This window comes from Lolium rigidum, chromosome 2 (assembly GCF_022539505.1).
Source record: "Lolium rigidum isolate FL_2022 chromosome 2, APGP_CSIRO_Lrig_0.1, whole genome shotgun sequence".
Lineage (NCBI taxonomy): Eukaryota > Viridiplantae > Streptophyta > Magnoliopsida > Poales > Poaceae > Lolium > Lolium rigidum.
The window spans coordinates 277,467,135-277,474,197 of NC_061509.1; positions in this window are offsets into that span (position 1 = coordinate 277,467,135).

Here is a 7,063-nt window from a genome sequence, read left to right on the forward strand (position 1 = left end):
CCCCAAGCTTAGACTATTCACTCTTCTTGATCATAGTATATCATCCTCCTCTCTTGACCCTTGAAAACTTCCTCCACACCAAACTCAAAACAAACTCATTAGAGGGTTAGTGCATAATCAAAAATTTCACATGTTCAGAGGTGACACAATCATTCTTAACACTTCTGGACATTGCACAAAGCTACTGGAAGTCAATGGAACAAAGAAATCCATCCAACACAGCAAAAGAGGCAATGCGAAATAAAAGGCAGAATCTGTCAAAACAGAACAGTCCGTAAAGATGAATTTTAAAGTGGCACCAGACTTACTCAGATGAAAATGCCCATATTGAATGAAAGTTGCGTACATATCTGAGGATCACGCACGTAAATTGGAAGATTTTCCTGAGTTACCTACAGAGAATTAGGCCCAGATTCGTGACAGCAAGAAATCTGTTTCTGCGCAGTAATCCAAATCTAGTATGAACCTTACTATCAAAGACTTTACTTGGCTCAACAAATGCAATAAAATAAGATAAGGAGAGGTTGCTACAGTAGTAAAAACTTCCAAGACACAAATATAAAACAAAGTACTGTAGTAAAATAAACACATGGGTTATCTCCCAAGAAGTGCTTTCTTTATAGCCATTAAGATGGGCTCAGCAGTTTTAATGATGCACTCCCAGGAAATAGTAGTTGAAGCAAAAGAGAGCATCAAGAGGCAAATTCAAAACACATTTAAGTCTAACATGCTTCCTATGCATAGGAATCTTGTAAGTAAACAAGTTCATGAGGAGCAAAGTAACAAGCATAGGAAGATAAAACAAGTGTAGCTTCAAAAATTTCAGCACATAGAGAGGCATTTTAGTAACATGAAAATTTCTACAACCATATTTTCCTCTCTCATAATAACTTTCAGTAGCATCATGAGCAAACTCAACTATATAACTATCACATAAAGCATTCTTATCATGAGTCTCACGCATAAAATTATTACTCTCCACATAGGCATAATTAATTTTATTAATTGTAGTGGGAGCAAATTCAACAAAGTAGCTATCATTACTATTCTCATCAAGTGTAGGAGGCATAGAATTATCATCATAAAAATTACTCTCCATAGTAGATGGCACCAAAAGACCACTATCATTATAATCATCGTATATGGGATGCAAAGTATCATCAAAGAAAATTTTCTCCTCAATGCTTGGGGGACTAAAAATATCATGAAAACCAGCTTCCCCAAGCTTAGCATTTTCCATATCATTAGCAACAATGGTGTTCAAAGCGTTCATACTAATATGTTCCATAGGTTTTTTAATTTTAGCATCAAACCATCCATGTCTTAAATCAGGAAATAGAATAAGAAGCTCATTGTTGTCCATTATGCCAAACTAGTGTGAACAAGAAACAAAAAGATGCAATTGCAGGATCTAAAGGAAATAACTTCGAGTACTTACAACGGCGAAAATAGCTTAGTAGCCGAGATCCGGAGTGTGAGTACCTTTTACCTTTCCTCCCCGGCAACGGCGCCAGAAAATAGCTTGATGTCTACGCCCCCTCCTTTTCCTGTAGACAGTGTTGGGCCTCCAAGAGCAGAGGTTTGTAGAACAGCAGCAAGTTTCCCTTAAGTGGATCACCCAAGGTTTATTGAACTCAGGGAGGAAGAGGACAAAGATATCCCTCTCATGCAAACCCTGCAACCACAAAGCAAGAAGTCTCTTGTGTCCCCAACACACCTAATAGGTGCACTAGTTCGGCGAAGAGATAGTGAAATACAGGTGGTATAAATAAGTATGAGCAGTGGCAACGGCACTAGAAAAGTGCTTTGCCCAGGACAGTAAACAAGCGAGTAGTAACGCAAGCAGTAGTAACGCAGTAAAACAGTAAACAAGCAGCGATAGCAGTATTTAGGAACAAGGCCTAGGGATTAGACTTTCACTAGTGGACACTCTCAACTTTGATCACATAACAGAATGGATAAATGCATACTCTACACTCTCTTGTTGGATGATGAACACCACTAACTGTGTAGGATTACACGAACCCTCAATGCCGGAGTTAACAAGCTCCACAATATTCAATGTTCATATTTAAATAACCTTAGAGTGCATGACAGATCAACACAACTAAACCAAGTACTAACATAGCATGCACACTGTCACCTTCACACTATGTAGGAGGAATAGATCACATCAATACCATCATAGCAATAGTTAACTTCATAATCTACAAGAGATCATAATCATAGCCTACGCCAAGTACTAACACGGATGCACACGTTGTCACCATTACACCGTGCAGGAGGAATAAACTACTTTAATAACATCACTAGAGTAGCACATGGATAAATTGTGATACAAAACACATTGCAATCATAAAGAGATATAAATAAGCACTTCACTATGCCATTCATAACAGATGAATAAGTATTCGTGAAATATAGCCTAAGAGACCCACACGGTGCACACCATCGTCACCTTTACACACGTGGGACAAGGAGTCTCCGGAGATCACATAAGTAAAACCCACTTGACTAGCATAATGACATCTAGATTACAAGCATCATCATATGAATCTCAATCATGTAAGGCAGCTCATGAGATTATTGTATTGAAGTACATAGGAGAGAGATTAACCACATAGCTACCGGTACAGCCCCGAGCCTCGATGGAGAACTACTCCCTCCTCATGGGAGACAAGCAGCGTTGATGGAGATGGCGGTGCTATTGATGGAGAAGCCTTCCGGGGCACTTCCCCGTCCCGGCGGCGTGCCGGAACGGGAGACTCCTATCCCCCAGATCTTGGCTTCGCGATGGCGGCGGCTCTGGAAGGTTTCTCGTACCGTGGCTTTTTCGTATCGAAGTTTTAGGTCGAGGGGCTTCTTATAGGCGAAGAGGCGGCGTCAGAAGGTCAACGGGGCGACGACACCACGGGGGGCGCGGGCCACCCTGGGCCGCGCCGGCCTATCATCTGGGGGGCCTGTGTCCCCTCTCTCGGCGGCTCTCGGGTGTTCCGGATGCTTCCGGGGATTCTAAGATGCCGGGCGTTGATTTCGTCCGATTCCGAGAATATTTCCTTACTAGGATTTCGAAACCAAAAACAACGAAAACAACGAATCGGCCCTTCGGCATCTCGTCAATAGGTTAGTTCCGGAAAACGCATAAATATGACATATAATGTGTATAAAACATGTAGATATCATCAATAATGTGGCATGGAACATAAGAAATTATCGATACGTCGGAGACGTATCAGGTGTCGGAATAGAGACTTCTGTCCCCTGAATTGGAGTTTCGTGATGGTGGCGGCGCCCCTGGAGTCTTTCTGGAGTTTCGTCCATTGGTATCGATGTTTTAGGCCAGGACGACTTAAATAGGCGAAGAGTCAGAGTCGGAGGGGCCACGGGCTCCCCTCATAGTAAGGCGGCGCGCCCCCCTTGGGCCGCACCGACCACACGTGTGGGGCCCCCAGGGCACCCTCTGGTCCCCCTCTGACTTTCTGGAAGGTTCCGGAAAAAATAAGTTGTTTGGTCTTTGTTTCGTCGAATTCCGAGAATATTGCCCGAACAGCCTTTCTGGAACCAAAAAAACAGCAGAAAACAGGAACTGGCACTTCGGCATCTTGTTAATAGGTTAGTTCCAGAAAATGCATAAAAACATTATAAAGTGCAAGCAAAACATGTAAGTATTGTCATAAAACAAGCACGGAACATCAGAAATTATAGGTACGTTGGAGACGTATCAATCATCAGTGTGGTTTCTCGAATCAATCGAATCGTTCAAAAATGGACACCAAACACATCACGGGTAATATAATTCACATGATCCATTCAATAAAGTTTGGTACATTAAATTATTACACATCATTTCTTCCCTTGTGTCCCTGCTTGCTTACGATTGTGCCGTATCCATGGAGCATCCTCATCGTTTAAATTAATGCTTGGATCGGTGTTCACTTTGAAGGGCGGAATTTCAGCAAACATATTATAATCTTCTGACATGTCTGTCTTGTCCTCCACTCCCACGATGTTTCTTTTCCCTGAAAGAACAATGTGGCGCTTTGGATCATCGCATGATGTATTGATCGTTTTCTTATCTTTCCGTTTCCTCGGTTTGCTACTCATGTCCTTCACATAGAAAACCTGAGCGACATCTTTCGCTAGGACGAATGGTTCGTCAAGGTAACCAAGATTGTTGAAATCCACCATTGTCATTCCGTATTGCTGGTCCACCTTTACCCCACCTCCTATTAGCTTGAACCATTTGCACCGGAACAAAGGGACCTTAAAGGAGGGTCCATAGTCAAGTTCCCATATCTCCTCTATGTAACCATAATATGCGACCTTTTGCCCATTCTCGGTTCCTACATCAAAGAGGACACCACTGTTTTGGTTGGTGCTCTTTTTATCTTGGGTGATCGTGTAAATGTATTCCCATTTATATCGTACCCTTGGAAAGTCGTTATAGTTGAAGATGGTGTCTTGGCCAACATGTACAGCTGATCTACAACATCAATGTCATTCATTAAATGTTTTCTCAACCAACTGCCGAAAGTCTCCATGTGGGCCTTCCTAATCCAGGATTTAGGCTTCCCCGGGTTGTCCGAGCGTAAAATATTCTTGTGTTTCTCAAAGTATGGAGCCACCAAGCTGGAATTGGTCAGAACTGTGTGGTGTGCTTCAGTCATAGAATGGCCGTCCATACATATCGTTGATTTCCTTCCGATCGTGCCTTTTCCACTTAGTCTCCCCTCATGCCGCAATCGAGGAAGACCAATTGGCTTAAGGTCAGGAACAAAGTCAACACAAAACTCAATTACCTCCTCATATCCATAGCCCTTGGCGATGCTTCCTTCTGGCCTAGCACGGTTACGAACATATTTCTTTAATACTCCCATGAACCTCTCGAAGGGGAACATATTGTGTAGAAATACAGGACCGAGAATGGAAACCTCTTTGACTAGGTGAACCAGGAGGTGCGTCATAATATTGAAGAAGGATGGCGGGAACACCAACTCGAAACTGACAAGACATTGGACCACATCGTTCTGTAACCATGGTAGAACTTCTGGATTGATTACCTTCTGAGAGATTGCATTGAGGAATGCACATAGCTTCACAATGGCTACTCGAACATTTTCCGGCAGGAGCCCCTCAAAGCAATCGGAAGCAATTGCGTCATAATCACGTGGCGTCGTGAGACTTCAGGTTTTGGAACTTTTTTCTCCGCCATGTTTATTATTCCCTTTATATTGGACGAGAATCCGGACGGGACCTTCGTATCGCTCAGGCATTCAAAAAAGATGACCTTCTCTTATTTGGTCAGAGCGTAGCTGGCACGACCTTGAAACCATTCCGGATGCCGGTCATCAGGGTCTTTCAAACGTTGCTGGTCCTGCCGTGCTTCCTTTGTATCATTTGTCTTCCCATACACGCCCAAGAAGCTTAGGAGGTTCACACAAATATTCTTCGTAACATGCATCACGTCGATTGCAGAGCGGACATCTAGGACTTTCCAATATTCTAGCTCCCGAATATAGATTTCTTCTTCCACATGGGTGCGTGCCCGTCGGCTCCCTTCGGAACCGATTGTCCGCCGAGACCCTTTCCAAAGATGACTTTCAAATCCTTGACCATATCAAATACCTCAGCACCAGTGCGTTCCACAGGCTTCGGCCGGTGATCTGCCTTGCCGTTGTAATGCTTGCCTTTCTTTCTTACTGGATGAATTTTCGGAAGAAATCGACGATGTCCAAGGTACACGTTCTTCTTACAATTTGGCAAATGTACACTTTCAGTCTCATGTAAGCAGTGCGTGCATGCATTGTATCCCTTATTTGACAGTCTCGAAAGGTTACTAAGAGCAGGCCAATCGTTGATGGTTACGAAAAGCAACGCTCGCAGGTCAAATTCCTCTTCTTTGTGCTCATCCCACACGCGGACACCAGGTCTGCCCCACAACTGTAAAAGTTCATCAACTAATGGCCTTAGGTACACATCGATGTCGTTGCCGGGTTGCTTCGGACCTTGGATGAGCACTGGCATCATAATGAACTTCCTCTTCATGCACAACCAAGGAGGAAGGTTGTAGATGCATAGAGTCACGGGCCGAGTGCTATGGCTGGAGCTCGCTCGCCAAAAGGATTCATGCCATCTGTACTTAGACCAAATCTTATGTTCCTTGCGCCGGCTGCAAAATCTTTGAACTCTCTCGTCGATCTTTCTCCATTGCGTTCCATCCGCGGGGTGTCCGAACTCCCCGTCCGACTTACGGTCCTCTTTGTGCCATCGCAACAACTTGTCATGCTCTTTGTTCCTGAACGGACGTTTCAACCGTGGTATTATAGGAGCATACCACATCACCTTGGCGGGAACCCTCTTCCCGGGTTTCTCGCCCTCAACATCGTCACCGGGGTCATCGCCTCGATCTTATAACACAATGCGAGTGCATACCGAACATTCATTCAAATTCTCGTATTCACCGCGGTAGAGGATGCGATCGTTGATACATGCATGTATCTTCGTAACCTCTAAACCTAGAGGGCGAGACAACCTTCTTTGCTTCGTACGTATCGGCGGGCAACTCGTTATTCTTTGGAAACATATTCTTCAACATTTTCAGCAAATCTTCAAATGCCAAGTCAGCTACACCTGCCTGTGCCTTCCATTTCAGCAAATCCAGTGTGCAGCCCAGCTTTTTCAGACCATTATCGCATCCTGGGTACATCGACTTTTTGTGATCCTCTAACATGCGATCCAAATTCTCCCTCTCCTTTTCAGTTTCGCAGCGTCTCCGTGCATCAGCAATGGTCCGACCAAGATCATCAGCGGGCTCATCACGTGCCTCTTCTTCACCTTCCCCTTCACCTTCGACATCCTCCATGAAAGTATCACCGAAATGATCAAGATAGTTTTCATCGATGAAATCATCCCCTTCTTCATCTTCTTCCATTATAACCCCTCTTTCTCCATGCTTGGTCCAACAATTATAGCTTGGCATGAAACCGTGCCGAAGCAGGTGCAGGTGAACTTCTCTTGAGGAAGAGTAACCCTTCTGATTCTTACAGTCAACACATGGACAGAT